Below are 20,034 nucleotides of genomic sequence, written 5' to 3'. Positions count from 1 at the left end.
AGAAGAAAGGCAGGGAGAAGGCATGGCAGATAGCCTTTGAACCTTCACAATAGTCTGGGTATTACAGGAATTTGTTAGTCCAGCTCATTGTAAATCATCTCTCCTTGATGACCTCAACCATTGTACCTGTCTCCTCTTTATCAAAATAGGAAAACTTGGTGCCTAAGGACAAAGACCAAAGGGACTGTAAGTGGTAAGTCACACTAACATTTATGAAGCTGGTTATCTCATTTGGTTTGTGCCCATGGTCACATCTGTTCTCTCTCTCTAGGTCTATTAGCTTTTCTGAGTTCCGCAATTAGACTACTTCTATATACCCTGTTACTGGTCACAAGGAGGGCCTGGCAAGAAAGTGTGAATGGTTCAAATGAAGCCCCTATTCATTGCTGGAGCTAAATTTAAAGCTCACCTCTGACTATTCTGGTGGTTCAAAAACCATCCCCTTTCACTTACAGAGAATAGCACGTCATTAAGCATTCCTTTGCCCTGGCAAAGAGATTTATAGGTTAACTACCAAAAGTCTAAAAATAGGCATAAGCATACAATCAAACATTGGAGAGGGCCAAGCAGCTCCCAAGAAATCTTCTGGTGCAAACCCTACGTTTTCGGGCAGATATGATTATTATCAACATTTTACACATGAAACAACTGAATCCTGAACAGGTCTTGGCCAGCTTCCTTTCATAGTTAAGCCTGGCAAATCTTAGAGGCTTTTTACTGGTCTGTGAAAACAGGCACTGACACCCAGGTACGTACATGGTCCTTATCCTGAGACCACAAGAGACCACTCGAGATTAAAATATCATATAATCCAGAGAAGTTGTATGCAAGCTGAATTTTGGTTAATGGTTAATTTTAGATGTACTTAAAGAAACCATGTAACCCTTCTTACTAGCAGATAATACCTCAGAAAAGTGAATAAGCACTTCCTGTGTCAGTAAATGAGGAGGTTCGCATTTCCGGGTTTTTAAAAAAGGTTTGCACCACTCCTTCCAAAGCTGTAACAAAAGGGAGTCAAAAACACCTCTGCAGATTTCAGAAAACAGACACAGCCTCACCTGTGCGCATGCTCTGATCAAGCCTCTGGACCGCTGAGTTCCGCCCCCGAACCCTCTGACCCCGAGGCGCACCAGGTGCGTGGTGACGCAAAGGCGTGCGCTTGGTTGCTCGGAGGGGAAGATGGCGGCCAGCTTGGGCCGGTGAGGCGGTAACTCCTGTGGTGGGGAGAGAGGGAGTGGAGGTGGCGGGAGCGGGCCAGACGGCGGAGACCGCAAAGAGGGAGCCAAGGCCGAAGACTCCACCCTTAACTTGGGCGGAGGGGAGCCCAGCCCAGAAACTGGACGGTGAGTGCGGCGCCGGCGAGGGACGCGGGGCGGCGTGAGGCGGTGGCGGCTCCTTCTCCGCCATTTTCAGGCCCGGCCGTTGCGTGCTTCTGGGCCGGGAAGAGCCGCCGCTACCGCAGACTACCCCCGCGACCGGGTCCGAGTTCGGGGAAAGGACGAGGGTGGGGGCAGGCTGGGGAAACCGCCGCGGTAGGGGACGCGGCCCCTGCAGCCGAAGGAGGCCGGGGGCGTGGAGGGCCCGGCTTCAGCGGGCCTTGGTCGAGGACTGCAGGCGGGGGCTGGGCAGGCCCCCAGGAAAGCCCGAAGTGTGGTGGAGACAAGCGCTTCGCCGGCGATGCGGGGTCGGGGGCGCCCGCCGCAGGCGTGGGGCGTGGAAGGCAGCCTAGTGGACGTTGTGGGAAGCATCAGGAGCCTCCTGCTGCCGGGGTCTGGGACCGGAAATTAACGTGTGTCATTTTCAGGTCGCTGGGGGGGGGGGGGAAGGGCCCTTGTTTGCTCTGCAATGAAACCCATTTTTAGTAGAACGTGTTGCTTTTTTAAAAAGATATTTGTTCTCCCCCCCCACCCCTGCCCCTGGTCCCTATTCTACCCTATTCTAAACCACAAACTATGTACTGGTAAACTTAATATCTACGTTATAGGAATACTAAATGTAAGCCACTTGGGCTTTGTATTTGTAAGCTTTTATCTCCCAAAGGCAGTGCTGCTTTCTTGGGGGGGGGGCGGGGTGGAACAATTCTGGATCTGGATCCAGGAAAGCGTGTGTTACTGGGTCAAAACCTTTAAGAAAAAGAGCGTATTATGTTCTTGTTTCTGCAAATAATTGTTAACTGCTGGAACCAGAGTCTTTAAAAAGAATTGCAAAGGATATTTTATTATTGAATCAATTTGAGGTCAAAAGAGGTTATTTGTAAAGCACTTAGCACAGTGCTTGAACATAATAGGCGCTATGTAAATGTTTATTCTCTTCCCTCCTTTACCCTGTTAAGATCCTCTTTATAAATAATGCATTTAGGGAACACTCGAGATTCCTAGGGTTGTTTGTTTTTTTTACTATCTTAGGTCGATATTTATAATTTGTTGATTCTGTTTTTAAAAACATCACCGTCAAATAACTCCTTCAACATTAGAACACTCGATTATAACAAGTGCAATTAAAGAAAAATTGTAAAGCCATATATATTACCTACTTGCCTCATAATAGAGCCATAACAAACAATTCTCACAATTTGAATTTGAAATAAAGGAAAGGGTAGACTAGAGATTGGGTGTTCAGTAGAGAAGTCTAGTTAGCACTGAAATTGTATCGATAAATATTAAGATATTGATTGAAATAGAAATATGCAGTATTTTTCATGAACTTCCTGAGAGTATAGGAATTTTACCTATCCCTTTTAAGTAATTTTATTAGGTAGGGCAGAGACTCCCTTGCGGGTAGTCTGAGAGGGAAGGCATTAAGACTAAGGAGGACTGGTAAAGAATATCACCCATTGTAATACTGAGATCTTATCAAATTATAATTCTGTTACTTAGAATGGCAAAATTTTTTTCTCAGTTATATTTCATTGCAGTGAGTAGCCTTAGACCACCATTAATCTTCCTGGTCAAGTTTCTAAAGTTTTCGTTTAAAATGTGGGGAAGAAACAAGTTACTATTTCCCACTAACGCAGCTCATCTTCTGAACAGGAGTTTGGCTTAGGTCTGTGGCGAAGCTCTGGTTGTGGAAAAAAAGCTAGTAGATTGTATGTAATAAAATCAGTTATGTGGTAGCAATAGTAATTGCAGTATTTTGCAAAAAGACATCATGGGATATATATAGTTTCTGGGGAAGGTTTCATGGAGGAGGTTGTGACTTAAAAACAGTCTTGAAAGGTAGAAAGAATTTGAATCTTTTTAAAGGAAGGAAATTGGCATTCCAGGTAGGGGAAATGGTTTGAATATATATGTCTAGGAGATAGGTATGTGGAGATTTTGTATTGGAGGGTAGTGAGAAATGAGGTATTAGTTTTATACTTGATTTGTAGGTTGTAGGGAGCTACTGTTTATAGGATTAATATTCTTCCTTCTTTTGTTAGGCTAGATTCTACCCATTCTTCAAATTGACGCTTGAGTATTTTCTGCATAAGACCTTTTTAGTTTATTATAGCTCAACCTGTATAATAAATGGATAATGTGAAGATAGGTGTTTTGTAGAGTTAAAAGTTGGTTTGAGAAAGAATGGCTAAGCTAAGCCAGCCTCAGTCAGTTAACCTTGGGTTCAAGATTTTAAACCTAGAATTCAAAGTTTGAATATTGACTGGGCAGCAGTGACAGTATCCTAGCCAATTTTCTAAGACTATTAAGTTGCCAAAAGAATTTCTTACTTGCATTGGTAGAGGGAATTGCCTTATTGGGAATCCCCTAAAACAGTGAAATCACTATTTGGTTTGGACCCCCGAACCCCTATCCCATAAGAAACAACTTTCAGGCATAAATCTAATTGTTAAAACTTGTGTCCAGGAATTTTCAGTATTAGTGTAGCAATAAAAAGGTTTTAGAGAGCTTTATTAATGAAAATCTACGTTTGGAATAGGGTCTATACTATTTTAAATCTGTGATTTTCATGTTTCTTATTTCTCTGTTGTGTAGATTTGCAATAGTTAAAGCCGAATGCAGCTAATACTGCTATTTTTTGATCTTTAGTGACATCTTCAAAATATCTGAATTTATTTAAATATTTTAAAATTTCATTTCAAACTTTTAGAACAAAAGTAACCTAACTAGAACTGTAGCGTCAGTACCACTTTATTGAGTACATTATATACTTATGTTGTAGGTCAGTGCAAGATGATGGGATGGGTTGCATAAAGATAGTGTAGGGTGTATACATCAATTTGTTGAGTATGGATTTTTTTTTGGAGAGGGAAGGCAGGGCAGTTGGGGTTAAGTGATTTGTTCAAGGTCACACAGCTAGTAAGTGTGTCAAGGATCTGAGGCTGGATTTGAACTCAGGTTCTCCTGACTCCAGGGCCTGTGCTCTATTCACTGCACCACCCAGTATGGATTTTTTAGAAGTTAAGTTAGTAGGTGTTTATTACCGTGTTTCCCCGATAATAAGACACTGTCTTATTAATTTTTGGACAGAAAAACACCAGAGGGCTTATTTTCAGGGGAGGGCTTATTTTAATGAACATTGACAGCAATTTTAATAAACAGGTAAATGTGAACAAAAAAATGTACCTTTATTCAATAATGAATTCAATAAAGAACAAGATGACGCGCTCACTGCTGCAGCTCTGATTGGATGCAGCTCGAAGCGCGGCATGCGTTTCACGGGGGGGGGGGACGGACGGGGACGGGACGGTGCATACAGAGGGTACTGTAATGTAGCGTGTAGTGCAGGGGATCACCTTCACTACAGTAGCAATCTCAATAGGGCTTATTTTCGGGGGAGGGCTTATTTTAGAGGAATCTTACACAGTAAGGGGAGGGCTTATTTTCGGGATAGGTCTTATTATCGGGGAAACACGGTATGTACCAGGCACTGTGCTAAGCATTGAGTATACAAAGAAAGGTAAAAGATAGGCCCTTTTCTCAGGGAGCTTACAGTCTAATGAGGGAAACATAACTGTACAGACAAGATACATACAAGGTAAACTGAAGATAATTATTAGAGGAAAGGCAGCATTAAGGGGGATTGGCAAAGATTTCTTACAGAAGGTGGGATTTTATCTGAGACTTGGGGGAAACTAGGAAAGCTAGGAGGCCAAGATAAGGAGGGAATCAGTTTCAGATATGGGGCACAGCTGATGAAAGTAGCTTAGGTAGAAAACTGCAAAGGTAGGGAAGGTTATGGAGGACTATGCAATCCAAATTATGTTTTCTGTTTTTTTTAGGAAGATCCGTTTGACAGGTGAGTAGAGAATGGACTGGAGTGGGAAAAGACTTAAGGCATGGAGAACAACCAGCAGTTTATTGCAGGAATCCAAGTTTGAGGTCATAAGGACCTGAACACCAGGGTGTTTGCTGATTCGTCAAAGGAATTCGTTAAGGAATGGTCAAGACAGGTAGGAGGAGAGCCAGGAGAAAATGTCATTATAACTAGAGAGAAGAAAGTATCCAGGAGAAGAGGGTTGGGTGATCACCAGTGTCAAGAACTGCAGAATAGTCACCAAGGATAAAGATTGAGAAAGGGCCATTAGATTTGGCAATTAAGAAATTATTGGTAAATTTGGAGAGAGCAATTTCAGTTGTGATGAGGTCAAACCAAACTGCTCTGAGTAGTAGGTGGAAGGGAAGTGGAGGCATTGATTGTATAGGTAGCCTTGTTTTGGAAGGGAGAAGTTTAGCTAGAAAAGGGAAAAGAGGAGATAAAGGATGAGAACTAGCAGGGATGAATGGATAAACTGAGAATTTTTTGAGAATAGTGGAGATATGAGTGTGTTTGTAGGCAGTAAAGAAGCAACCAGAAGACAGGGAAAGATTGAAGATAAGAAAGAGTGGGAATGAGACAACAACCAATCTGTTGGGAAAAAATGGGATGGACTGGCACTACTTGTGTGTATTGAGGGGTTAGCTTTGGCATGAAGAGGAACCTCTTTGTGTGAAACAGGTAAAGGAGAAGAAAATGGCAGAAGGTGTATTAGTGGTCATTGAGGAGGAGGTAAGGGAGAAGAGGGAGCTCATGGTGAATGGCCTCAAATTTTTTTCTTTAGTAAAATATGAGTCAAGGTTCTTAACTGGGAGGGGTTGGGAAATGGGGAGCAATGGGAAAGGTTTGAGGAATGACAAAAGGTTTGAAAATCCACCTTGCTGAATAGATTAATGAACCAATTAGGAAGCTGTAAAAGGGTTACCTTACTCTTCTGAGGGCCTAGTTGAGATAAAGTAACAAATTTGTATGAGGCAGCCCTGTGACTCAGTGGATCGAGAACACTGGACCTGGAGTCAGAAAGAATTGAGTTTAAATTTGACCTCAGACACTTATTAGTTTCGTGACCCTGGACAAGTCACTTTACTTCTGTTTGCCTTAATCTCCTGGAGAAGGAAATAAATGGCAAATTGATCTAGTATTTTTGCCAAGAAAACCCCATGGACAACATTAGTGTGGTATGGGCCATGGGGTTATGAAGAGTCGGACACAATTGGAAAAACAACACTAATTTGTAGTGCACCCAGTCGGGGTGTTTTTTTTGCCAGCTTCATTCAGTAGTAAGTACTTGTGTAGGGGGTGGAGGCAGGGTATGATGGGAGTTATACAGGGCTGTGGCTTAGTAGGATATTTTACACTACAAAGTGTAAGATATCTGCTTTAAATTATGCTAACCTCAAGACTTTATAAATTACTTCCTTTTCTGTGAAGTTCATTTGTACTAGATAAAAGACTTAACTTCATACTAGACTGCATGTTCTCACTTCTAACCTAAGCACCTAAGAATTAGAACAATTGAATTCTAGTTTGATAGAAATAGATATTAAGATGATTTATAGATATTAGTGGTGTCAAACCATAATAGAAATGGGGGCCACTAAACTGTACATAAAGATTCCTGTAGGGCACATAATGACCTAGTTTTGAAATTTAATATCTGTTTTATTGTATTTTTATTTATTTTGTTAAATATTTCCCAGTTACATTTTAATCTGTTTGGCAGCGTGTTTGACATCTTATGTACATAGTTCTCACATAGACTTAAAATTGAGGGTAGGATAGATTTATTCTTATGTAAAACTGGATAATTTAAAAAAAATTTTTATTTTCAGTTCGAAATTCTCTCTTTCTCCACCCCTTAACCACTCCTTGAGAAGGCAAGAAGGTAAAAACTTGATAAATTTTGAAGATATTTTCTTATTACAAGTTGCTAAAAAGATGTGACCTTAAGTTCATCTTTGGACCAGTTTCAATACTGTTTATTTAGACAGCAACTTTAAAAAATTGTTATTTTTTCTTTCTCATCTCTTAATTGTGAGGGAAGACCTTAAACTAGTGCCCTATTATGGTCACTTTCATTTCTATGATCATAATCTTATTTCATAGTATTTCCCTTCACATGTTCCATCTCAGTCAAACTGGTCTCTGCCAGCTGTATGTCCCTTTGGTATGACTCTGTACAAGTGGTTCCTTGTGTCTGTTTTATTGTACTTGGTTAACATCTTCAACTCTAGAATCTCTACTTTTCTTCAAAAGACAGCTCAGGTGTCAGAGAAGGCCTTTCCTAATTTTCTTCTCCTCCCCAATTATCATTTCTTTCTTAGATGCAAAGTTTTGTGTATTTGTGTTACAAATCCAATAGCTCTTCAAGGACAAGGACTAAGTTTTTTTCTGTTTTTGTTTTTTGATAGCCCCAGAACCTTTCACGGTACCTTGCTATAGCAAGTAGTTAATAAATAAATGTTGGTCTGATTTACTGGTTTTCTGAAATGCTTTATTTATATTTAGACATTTAGGTAAAGTTGCTTTTTTTCTAAGTTTCATTATTGATTTTATTCATTGTGTATTGAGAAACAGCCCCCTTTTTTTTACTTTTAAATACTGAATTTGAAATCATGTAATTTAGATTATGCTATAATTTAATATAAGGAATTAGTTCATACTTTGAAGATGTGGTGAAAGGTAAACCTTTGGGAAATGTTAAATTTTAAACAGTATGATAAAGAATATTCTACTGAAGTACTATTTCTGCAAGATCTCATTTTAGTGTGGAAGTGACCTGGTATAAGTTGTGATTAGACCTTAACCACCCAGAAAGGCTTTTGGGTATAGGTCCTGTGATAGATTGTATGTCTGTTATTTGAAGTTCAGAAAGGTTCAGTAACCAAGGTTAGCTAGTCAGGAATTTTTAGGCTTCAGAAGCTGGTTGCCAAGGTTGGGGAAGTATCCCTGCTGACCACATTACAGATCCATGAGTTACATGAAATATGAAAAAAAGAATATTGTGCATTTAGTTTTTATCCAAGCTTAACTTTTTCACAGAAGTCATGATGGGTGTAAGATGTACGGGAATACACACAGTGTGTATATACATATGTTTTTATATGTATATTTTTAAAATAAAAGGGAAATGTGTATATTTATAGATTGCCTAGTGAATGGAGGAGTAGAGAATTCATTTTTTACCAAAAAAAGGTAAATAACATAATTAAAATTATTGTTTGACTAGTAGGCTATTGTTGAAAAAAATTTTTTTACACTGAATGTTTTTAAAAATAAGCAAATTTAGAATATACATTTAAAAATAACTTTGATTACTGTTGTTTTTTTGTCACTGAAGAGTGTAAGTTATGGTCGTAAATGTTAGTATGAACTATTCTTTATCAGTTAGTTAGGAAGGTTTATGTTTAGGAATCCAAAAGCTTATGTAAAAAATTATGTAAGAAGTTGTTTCATATGACTATCATATGGATTCTGTCCATTTCCAGCATTTAGTAAATTTAACTACTCTTTCGGAAGGCATGAGGTACATGAAGAAAGAAGTAAAAAGCTCTGTATCAGAGTTATTGAAAACTTAGTCTTTTGGTTTAGTATGCTTTTGCTTTTATATAGTGTTATAGTTAAATGTTACCCATAATAATTCTGTAGCTTAGAACATGCAAATTCCCTTTCCCAGGGAAAAGAGCCAAGTTGCACTAGTGCAGGCTGTCGTGTTAGAGCTATTATAGGCACTAAACCTGTACATGCTAGCTACTTTTCATAAGCTTTTAGGGATTTGGGTAGGGAGCATTAATAAAGTGCCAATAATAGCTCTCTCTGGAAATCATTCCTGATGGATATAGTGAGAAAAGACAGACGGAAATTTGCCAAAATCCTTTGTCATACTACAGAGTTCAGTAGGAGACTGTTGAGGGGCATCAATTTATATTCAAACTTTTTTGTTTGAACTATAAGCTTTTCAAAAGTAAAAGGTGGCCGCTCAGAACATGGAGGGATAATTTTGTAGCAAGTCTTCAATGTATTTGGAAAAGACTTGTACACTCTAGTCTTCAGAAGAGTGGGAGAGCATAGGCAAATAGTAAGAAGCTTTAATACATAAAATAAGCAAAAACTGGTTTCATAAAGTATTTTAAAGTTTCATATTTAGAAACTTAAAACTTTTCTAAAACTTTCGAATGTTGAATCTGTAGTTAATCCTTTCAACTAATTTATTTTGAAAAAGTACCTGAAATAATTTCATTTTTACAGTTGCTTGCTATTTCTTTGTTAACAAGCCTTGAATTACTCATTTAAGCGTGATGAATTTTGATAACTCAAGTACAGTGAATGCAAATGAAATCTCAATTACTGTATTAAAATAGTAAAGTACAAAGACCATTGGACTAGGATTCAGGAGATTGGGTTACATATGATCTTTACCCTGCCGTTCATTAGTTGTATGTCCATAGCTAAATCACTTTTCTCTGGTCCTTAAGGGAGTTTGTCTGATTTTAATACGCAAAAATTAGGAGACTTTAAATGTTTCGTTGTAAATTTGTTCTTTTTGATAGGGTACCCTTAAATTTTAAGGTGTTAAAGCAGTCTCTAATGTCATTGACACCTTTTTTGCATCTCAAGAATGACAGCTTTAATTCCAGGTAAGGTGGAGAAACTAGACTCTAAGGGTGAATCTTTTTAAAAAAATTCTTTAAAGGTACTTTTGCCCCAAGCCTGATGTCCCCTGATGCAGTATAGTGAAAGCATCCTCTCTAAGAGTGTTTCAGGTGGAACTTGGGTTGGTCTTTTATTGGATTATTATTTTTGAAACATGTTAAATTATTCTTTTGGTTCCTGGCATGATCTTGTAATTGACTAAGAGAACCAGTCAGACATCTCATTGAAAGTAGCAACTCTTTTTCTATTCTAGGCACTTTCCTTTTGGAATGTTTGCAGGGAATTGTTTCAAAGGCTTTTAATTTTATAATATTCTCTTTATAGTCTGTTAAATTCTAGTTGCAAGCTGGATGTTAAGTCAGTTATTTGTCATCTTTCACTATCAATGAAAAGGCGAACTATTTAGAATCCCTTGGTAAAAATATTTCGAGGTTTTCATATGCCTACATATTCCTAGCAAGTCATAGAATTTAGAGCTAGAGCTAAGGAAATGAGGGTCAGTGAGTTAACCTTATTTGCTTCAGAGTTATGATTGGTTAATGTTGGGAGTTAAAACTAGAAGATGGGTCTTTTGACAGTCCAATGTTCTTTCAACTATATTAAACTAAATTAAGAAGGTATTTTTTATGATATAACTTAAATCTCTTTTGGAGTTTGTCTTCAGATGACACCTAGCCTTGTAACTATTGTAATTTTAGCTGACATTCAAATTACTTGTATTAAAATACACAGATCAGATTTTAGTACAACAGAAATTTAGTACTTTAATGGACTTGCAACTGGATCTTTTGAAGTATTTTAATTTTAGTACTAGAATGTTCTTTTGTGTTGGTAAGTGACTTGAATTTTGATCAAAGCTTTGGCTGAAACTTTCTTAGTAAGTAATTTTCTTTTATCTCTGTTTCATACTTTGTTAATTGTTTTTTTTCCTCTTATACATTAGGATTATAGTGAAGTGCTTTTTTTCCTTAGATAAGTATGTATATCCCTGGAATTATGAGCATTAAAAAAATTAGCCAGTAAGGTATGAGTTGTTTGGGCAAAGTAGAGATTTTTGCGGTAGAGGCAAAAAAGAGTAATTAGGGATTTGAACAACTTGTAGTTAGGGCTCTTATTTCTTTAGTCTGGAAACAAGGATTTTGAGTTACAGCTTTAATGGGTTTAGCTCTCTACTTTCAACCAAACTCATCATCTCATTTTAATATACATATATTTTTATAATATTCAGGTATGAGAACATTTTATGTAATTACACAAAGGATTTTAATGGATGCATGGGAAAGACTGGGTAGAGTACCAGTCTTTGAGTCAGGATGACTTGGATTCAACTACAACATCTGACACATACTGACTTTTTGACTGGGCACATCCTTTAATCTTGCAGTGACTAAGCACTTGTAAGACTAGAGTTGTAAATTTCCAACCAGTTGCAGTTCTACATTGGTAGAGGGAACGCACCGTGAAATCACAGTTCTGCTCACCTTTAGGGATGGAGGGGAGAAGGTTAATTTATAGGAAAATGTGGTTGGGATGCTCTGCCAAAAACAATGGTTGATGTTGGAGTATAGTAACTCTTACTGTAATTCATTTGTAAGATTTTTGTCCTTGTGGCAGGCAGGGTGGTGCAGTGAATAGAGTACCAGCCCTGGAGTCAGGAGGACCTGGCTTCAAATCCTGCCTCAAACACTTAACACAAAACTAGATGTGTGACCTTGGGCGAGCTACTTAACCCTAATTGCCCTACCTTCCCCCCTCCAAAAAGCAAAAAAAAAAATTACAAAAAAAACAAAAAGATTTTTGTCCTTTCCCTTCATTGTTTAAAACCTTCCTCTTTTTATGATCTAATAGAGGATTTAAATCTTGTAAGGATCTTAGAGATCATTAGAGTCATTAAGGGTCATTAGAGACCCTTAGAGTCTAAGGGTGTCAAACTTGAGGCCTATAAAACTGGCTAAACCAGATTAAAAAAGAATTGGGAAATGTTTAATAAAAATACAGCTCAACATAGATAATGTTAATTAGTGGTTTTAGTCAGTAAGCAGCCCATGGGGATCCTCCATTTCTTTCTGAGTCTGACACCACTGATCTACTTTATTCCCTCATTTTACTTCTTAAGAAAATTGAAGGTCTGAGTATATAAAGTCCAAAATTGTTAACCTGGCAATCAATGAAGGTTCTCCAAAATGTGCTTCCACAAGAGTGACTCTTGGGAGCCTTTTTACTTGAACATAAGGAAACTCCTTAGATATAAATATTTCCTTAGGAGTCTTCTAGATTTTAGCTCACCATACAGGTTTTACAAAACAAAACCTTTAATAAATATGGGTTGTAACTTATCTGGACTAATAGTCAATATTGCCCTTGATCCATTTCTATTAGAGAACTCATGTCTTCTGATAAAGAGTTGATCATACATTAGGCCAAGGAGTCAGATATGAACTGTTAAAACTTATAATACCTTTTTCTTTGTTCCAGTGATATGTTTTCCCTTTGTCCCAGAATTATGACATCACTATCAAGCTGCTTATTTTTCTGCCTTGAGTTTGTTCTGCCCCAGAGAAAGCTCTGACCTACTGTATTTACTAAATCAATCTTTTATGATCATTTTTTTAATCAATAAGATTTTCCTTCATGGTACCCTTTGATGTTATTGAAAAGTAATAATGCTGGCAGTCAATGAGTAAATAAATTAAGTACCTGCTGTATGCTCGGTATTCTGCTAAATGCCAAGGATATAAAAAAGGGCCAAGAGTCCCCACTCTTGAACTCACAGTCTAAAGGCACACAGTAGCTCCTTAATCAATACTTGTTAACTTTACTTAATGTGCTTCTTTAATACCCATCAGTCAAGTGATGTTTTAGTAAATATTATATTCATTCTGGAAACTGAGAGGAGGATATTTTGATGTGAGTTTTGCAACCCAGATAATTTTTTCTCAACTATGTAAAATGTACCATATCAAATAAGGTTTGGATTTGGTTCGTTGAACATTTATTAAGGATGTACCATAAGGCAATGTACTGTTTGCTGAGGTGGATACAAAGGTGAATGACATGCTTTTTGCCCTCTCTGAATTTATAATATGGTAAGAGAGATAAATTGTAGTTATTAGTTTGAAAAGTCAAGTTCTATTCCATATTTCTTCTGAATTTCTTGTTAGAGAAACAGCATGTATGTAACAAAACATGTTCCCCCTATGAAACACCACCTTTTTATTAATGAGATCATTGGCTGTCTTAGCAAAATGGACAACTGACAATTTAAAATACAGAATATTAAAACTAAGTCTAAAACCAATTATTCAAAGTACAGGTAGACAAATGAAAAAAATTCCTGATTCAGAAGAGAGATTAGGAGCTTATACATAGGGAAGGATGGTTCAGAAGGAGGCAAGGGGAGTGTTAAAAGGAATAAGGATAGGTGTAGTTAGGTTGGAGGTAAGCCTTATGATTGGCTGTGGTAGTTCTGATCGTGTCTACTATTCTGCAATTATTTGTCTATTTATTCATCCTTGATGCCTTCGCTTCCCCCTACTTTTTATTACCCCAGAATCCTTTGCTCTCATGATTTTCCTGTTTCTGACCTGTTGAGCTCTGACTAAACTAATAATTAGTTCCTAGTAAAGTATGCTACTATCAAGTTATCATTCACCAAACAACTAAAATACACGATACATTACCATAATTGAAATTGCTTTATTTTACCCTTATTTTATTGCTTTGGAATTTCTTTCTCCAGAATGACTGTTTTAGATCTTTTCGTTTGAATGTTTTCACACATATCTTTTTGTTTTAATATTGTTTATATCAGAGGTGTCAAACATAAGGCCATCATTTGACCCACAACACTCCTAATACTTTAAAGCTAGATTAAAATATAATTGGGAAATAGTTAACAAAATAAAAAAAAATTAAGCAACACATTGATAATATATTTCAAAACTAAGTCGATAAATGGCCTACAGATTAGTGGCCCTCCTTCCTATTTGAGTTTGGCTCAGATAATTGCTCTTCCCATTCCTTTTTGTCCCTCCTCCAGGAGGGCCATCTCTTTATAACGAAATTATTAAAAAAAAAAAAACCATCCACAGGAAAAAAAATTCACCAAAACAGATTAATACATTGAAAAACTGTATTGGTGTATTGAAATGTATTGAGAATGCAATTTTCCATAACCATGGATCCCCCTACCTCTGTAAAGAAATGAGGGGAGTTAATTGTCATAACTTTGGAGCCAAGCTTGTTTTTTTTATAAATTTTCAGCATTTATTGTTGTAGTCATTGCACATATTGATTTCCTGGTTCTGTTTAATTCAGTTTGTAGCAGTGTATATAAGTCATTCCATAGTTCTCTGTTTTTGGTATCTCCATTATTTTTTATAGCACAATAATGTTTCATTACATTCATATGCTATAATTTGTTTAGCTATTCACCAGTCAGTGGGCATGTGCTTTTGTTTCTAGTTCTTTGCTACTAGAAAAAGTGCTGCTATAAAATATATTAATGTTTTTGGAACTCTTTTGTCTTTGAACTTCTTGATATATGCCTAACAGTAGAAATCTGTGAGTTAAAGGTTATAGACATTGTGGCCACTTTATTTTTATAATTCCATATTGCTTTCCAAAATAGTTGTTCCAGTTCACAGCTCCATACAGCAGTGCATTAGTGTTCCTGTCTTTCCATAACCCTCCATTCCTGACTATCCCCATCTTTTGTCATTGTCAGTTTGCAGGATGTGAGTGGAAAACTCAAAATTGTTTTATCTTAATTTCTCTGATTATGTGGCACATTCTTTCATAGGATTGTTAATAGTTTGCAGTTCCAGTTCTAGCCGTCTACAGGAAGTGGGTGATGTGAGACTGGTCCAGAGATCCAAATCCAGTTAAAGAAGTTAAAGGGAGACAGATTTAGGATTGATATCAGGAAAAACTTCGTTAATTACGGAAGGTCTTCAAAAGTAAGATTCATTTTGAGTAGCTTTCACTTTACAAATTTCTACACTTAGTGCAACACTTGAATATGTCCCATCTGTTCTTCATTGCTCTCACTACACAACCTTACTTGTTCATACATGTGTTCTTAATGACTTTTATATCACTTCTTGTGTTCATCATCATTTGTAAAACTTACAACTTACAGTTACTTGTAAGTAAGTTCCTTGTGTTTTGGGTAACCTGCAGTTGTTTTCTAAAAAAAAAAAAAAATTTACTTATTTTTAGTTTACAACATTCAATTCCATAGCCTTTTGAGTTCCAAATTTTCTCCCCTTTCTCCCTCCCCAAGATGGCATGCAGTCTCATATAGACTTTGCAATCGGGGTTAAGTAACTTGTTCAAGGTTACACGGCCAGTTATTTTTGTGTGGGTGCCAAGTATCTGAGGCTGGAACCGATTCCAGGTCTCCCGACACTGGGGCCGGCACTCTTACTCACTGTACCACCTGGCCGCCCCTTCATATAGGCTTTACGTACACATTCACATTAAGCATATTTTCACATTAGTCATGTTGCAAAGAAGAATTATAAGCAATGGAATGAACCACGGGAAAGAAAAAACAAAAAAAAGAGCAAATACTATGCTTCAATCTGCATTCAGACTTATACTTCATTCTCTAGATGTGTGGATAGCATTTTCCATCATGAGCCTTTTGGATTTGTCTTAGAACCTTGCATTGCTGAGAAGAGTTAAGTCTGTCAAAGTTAGTCACGCACAATGTGGCTGTAACTGTACAGTGTTCTCCTTGTTCTGCTCCTTTCACTCAGCATTAGTTCATTTAAGTCTTTCCAGGTTTTTCTGAAGTCTTATCTGCTCGTCATTTTTTATGGAACAATAGTATCCCATGACATTCATATACCACAACTTGTTCAGGCATTTCCCAATGGATGAGCATCCCCTCAATTTCCAGTTCTTTTCCTCCACAAAAAGAGCTGCTATAAATATTTTTGTACATGTGGGTTTTTTTCCCCATTTTTATGATCTCTTTGGGATACAGCCCTGGAATTTAGCCTGCAGTTTTGATTCTTGGAAGAGCATAGTGTTCCATAATTGTCAGCCATTTAGGATTTCCGGAGAATTTTGGGTTTGAAAAGATGGGCTTTTATGCCATGTCATGGAACAGCTTTGGTTCATTCAAAATATGGGATATTAAAAAGATAGCTTGCATATATAGTTCTTAAAAGGTTTGTAGAACAGTTTTCCTCTACCACATTATTCTGAGCATCCCACATAATTGCTAGCTTAGTCAGTAATACTTGCATCGTTTCTGTTTTACAAATGAGAAGCTGTAAAGTAATTTTCAGTGATATGTTTATGGTCACATAGCTATTTAAATACTAGAGAGAGAATTTGAACTCCGATCTCTTGAGTATAAGTCCATGGCAGAGAAGGGGAGGGAAGGAGAGAGAAAAGGAAGGAAGAAGGACTGAAAAAGAAAATTATAAGAATGAATATATGCACATGCAGTGCAGTTCTATTTTCTATTACTCCCTTTGTCTAATTTGTCCCTTTTGTTAGTATAGCCTTCTATTGGCATATTGATAACCAATTTCCACTGTGTTGATGAAATCCATGAGATCAAATTTAACTCTTTGCATTTAGTATATTAGTCATATTCTGTGCATTTATTTATAAATCTCTGGAGCATTGCGTTACTCCCTTTTCTAGAGTATTGTCTACTGATGATTATTGGGCTCTCTACTGATAACTTTAAAAAATGTTATAGGGGTGGCTAGGCGGCACAGTGAATAGAGCACTGGTCCTGGAGTCAGGAGGACCTGAGTTCAAATTTGGCCTTAGATACTTAACATTTACTAGCTGTGTGACCTTGGGCAAGTCACTTAACCCTAATTGCCCTGCCCTCCCCCCTCCAAAAGCAAAAAAAAATATGTTATGCTTGTTATTTTACATGGTATCTAATTTTGATGAATGTAGATGCATTGGAGGGTGGCAGTTCCTTTCACATTCTCCTACCTCTTTCTGTTTTAAAGTCTTCAAATCTTCAGACTAATCCTAGTGTTTTATTGTTGTATTTTGTTTGTATACTGCATTTCTTTCCTTTCCTCTCTTGCAATTTTCTTTTGTAACAACAAATATTTAAGTAAAATCAGCTGGCACGTGGACCAAATTTTATGGTATGTACTGTGTACCATATCCATGTTTGAGAGTAATAAGCTAGAGTTTTTCAGTTCTGAGACTATGGGATTGTTTATGCCAATTCAGCACAGGACTTTAGGTATTGTGTACAGCACAATACAACCTTTTAGCCTTACTATTATTGTAGCCATGTATTTTGTTTTCTTATTTCAGCTTTCTTCACTCTGAATGACTTCATGCAAGTTTTTCATGTTCCCTCGATTCCTCATACTCATTTCTTAAGGTTCTGTAACAATCCATTTATTTACTACAGTTTAGCTTTTTCCCCATTGATAAGCTTCTGTTTCATTTTCAGTTTTTTGTGACCTCAAAAGGATATTCAGGTCAACAAATGAATGATTGAATGTCTTATATATAACACATATAGTCTTTTCATATCTTAGTTTATGGTCCAGAAATTCAAATCCAATTCCTGAAGCACATCATCTTTTTAAGTAACTTTTCATTCTCTAAATATGCATTTTCTGTAAATTTCATATTTGAAAATATTCTCCTTAGTTTCTTTCCCATAACTTTATAATTTTTAGGTTCTTTATAGTGGAAATAGTTTTCTCCATGAGAAGCACCAGAGGTAGACACTAAACCTCTGATTTTTGCAAATTTTAGGAGGCTCATTGTCGTATCCTAACAGCATGCTCAGGGAAGGCAGCATATTTCCTTTTTTTCCCCCTGTGCCATGCCTAGATATATTGCTTCCTCTCTGCTCCTCATCAGGGAGGTGCCGATCACCCCTACTTACCTACTCTTACACTTTGGTTAAAAAAAAAAATGACTTCAAGTATAAGATTGGGAAGGCATGGCTAGACAGCATTTTGAACAAGATCTGGAAATTTTAAGGGACTTCAAGGGCAGTGAGTCAGCAGTGTGATAATAGCAGCCAAAAAAATCTAAATATATTATCTTAGGATGCATTAAGAGGGGCATAGCTTCTGGGAATAAGGGCATGCATGACAATCTGATCATATCCTGTTCTGGTCAGACTGCATCTAGACTATTATGTTCCGTTCTGGGCGGCACGTTTTAGGAAAGCAGTCGGTAGACTGGAGTATCTAGAGGAGAGCATCCAATGCAAGGGTCTTTTTTTAGGAACTGGGAATGTTTAGTCCTCAGAAGAGTATGTTGGTGGGGAGGGTTCAGGATGGCTCTTAGAGTATTTGAAGGCTTGTCATGTAGTAAGGGGATTGAATTCTGTGTTAAACCCCACAGAGCTAAACCATGAACAGATTATCATAGAGAGGCAAATTTAGTATTGCTATCAGGAAAAACTTCCTAACAAGTAGAGCCATTTGAAAATAGAATAGGTTTCCTCTGGAGGTAGTGGGTTCCCCCAGTTGAATTCAGATCTTGAAACAGAGGCTGTATGACCACTTGTCAGGTAATTTGTAGAGGGGATTCTTTTTTGAGTATGAGTCAGTCTGTGTGGTGTTCAGGTCCTTTCCAACACTTAAAATTCCATGAATGTGTCATTTTTCTCCCTTTTAATACTAGATTGCTGGCTTTTCCCCTATAGATTGCATTCATCTAACATAAACATTGAATATGAGACGCTATTGTCTTCAGAATATAGCTCCCCATCTCCTCCCATAGGAAGACTTTCAGAGTTGTTACATAAACAGAGGTTCAGGAGGCCTTCTTACCTTTCTTTTCCAAATCACATTCTTCCACCAGCTAGCCTCCTGACACAGGTTAGGAATTTCTTTTGCATCCTTTGGGTTTTTTTTGTTTTCCTTGAAGTATTTCTTCATTATTTCAAGAAGCTGAAAAAAAATTAAAATAAAAGTTTTTTTGAGTTAAAAAGTTTAAATTAGGGACAGCTAGGTGGTGCAGTGAATAGAGCATTGACCCTGGAGTCAGGAGGAACTGAGTTCAAATCTGGCCTCAGACACTTAACACAAAAAGTAGCCTTGTGACCCTGGGCAAATCACTTAACCCCAATTGCCCTCCAAAAAGAAAAAAAACTTTAAAATTAACAAATGTTTATTTTTTTCTTCTTCCCCCTCCCCCAATATCCTTGTAGCAAATAAGAATAAGCAAAAAACCAGATTTTCATATTGGCCATGTCCAAAGATCTTTCTTCCTATTTAGTCTGACACCACTTTGGCAGGATGTAGATAGGTCATAATTGCCCTGGAATCGTGGTCAGTCATTGCATTGATAAGAGTTCTTAAGTTTTTCAGAATTATTTGTTTCTGTAGTGTTGATGTTATAGGGTAAGTTGTTCTCTTTTGTTTGGTCGCTTCACTCCATGCAAATCTTAACAGATTTCTCTGAAGGAAGGCCCTTCATTTCTTAAAACATGTGAGTACTCCGTAAGTTGTTCATCCATCCCCAGCTGATGAGCATCTCCTTACTTTCTGGGTTTTTTTTTTTTTTTGCCACCACAAGAAAGAGCTGCTATAAAAATTTTTGTATGTTTAACCTTTTACTCTTTCTTCACTCTCTTTGCTATGTTGGCGTAGTGGTGGTATTGTTTTTCTGTCTATTAAAAAATGCTAAAATAACCCAAGGTGAAGGGGCGGCACTAAGGTTTCTGAGTTATTCTTTTCCCTCTCCCTATTTTGCCACATTGAAAGAGAAAAACAAAACCTTTTTAACAAATATGCACGGTCAAGAAAAACAAATTCCCACATTGGCCATATCTGAAAATGTGCTGACTCATTCTGTACCTTGAATCCATCACCTCTGTGTGAAGAGGTGGGTAGGTAATAATTGGTAGTCTTGTAAAAGTATAGGTCAGTTACCTTTAGCCTGGCTTTTCTTATTTTCAGAATTTGCCTGATTAACTGTTTTTGTTTTCTTGCCATTAGAAGACAAAGCAGATGTTTCCCTTGACTAATTTGAAAAACACTGCCCTGATTTTTTTTAACTTTTAAGACCTTGGGTCTATGAGAGACACATATCTCCCATTGATCAAAGGGAGCAATTGAGAAGATTGATTCCGTATCATTTCCCCATTGAATCCTTTATCTTTTCCCC

General features: G+C 37.3%; 1 protein-coding gene and 1 long non-coding RNA gene across 4 annotated transcripts in view; one reads left to right on the top strand and one right to left on the bottom strand.

Moving 5' to 3' along the window:
- Positions 1-1,151, bottom strand: part of LOC138142291 (uncharacterized) — a 33,200-nt gene extending 32,049 nt beyond the window's left edge. Inside the window, exon 1 of the long non-coding RNA XR_011163396.1 lies at positions 1,059-1,151. This is a non-coding gene — a long non-coding RNA (uncharacterized lncRNA). The remainder of the gene's footprint in view (positions 1-1,058) is intronic.
- The window catches only part of WDR33 (WD repeat domain 33), a 118,596-nt gene continuing 99,692 nt past the window's right edge, over positions 1,131-20,034 (top strand). Inside the window, exon 1 of one of the 3 annotated variants that reach the window (XM_069063330.1) lies at positions 1,131-1,343. The gene's annotated coding sequence lies outside the window, so the exon portion shown is untranslated. The remainder of the gene's footprint in view (positions 1,344-20,034) is intronic. The other 2 variants (XM_069063331.1, XM_069063332.1) reach the window with 2 other exon arrangements.

The sequence above is a fragment of the Petaurus breviceps genome, unplaced genomic scaffold (genome assembly GCF_028583685.1).
Source record: "Petaurus breviceps papuanus isolate PSGF00001 unplaced genomic scaffold, PetGlider_PUasm1.0 90556, whole genome shotgun sequence".
NCBI lineage: Eukaryota > Metazoa > Chordata > Mammalia > Diprotodontia > Petauridae > Petaurus > Petaurus breviceps.
This window is presented reverse-complemented; position numbering and strand designations above follow the sequence as displayed.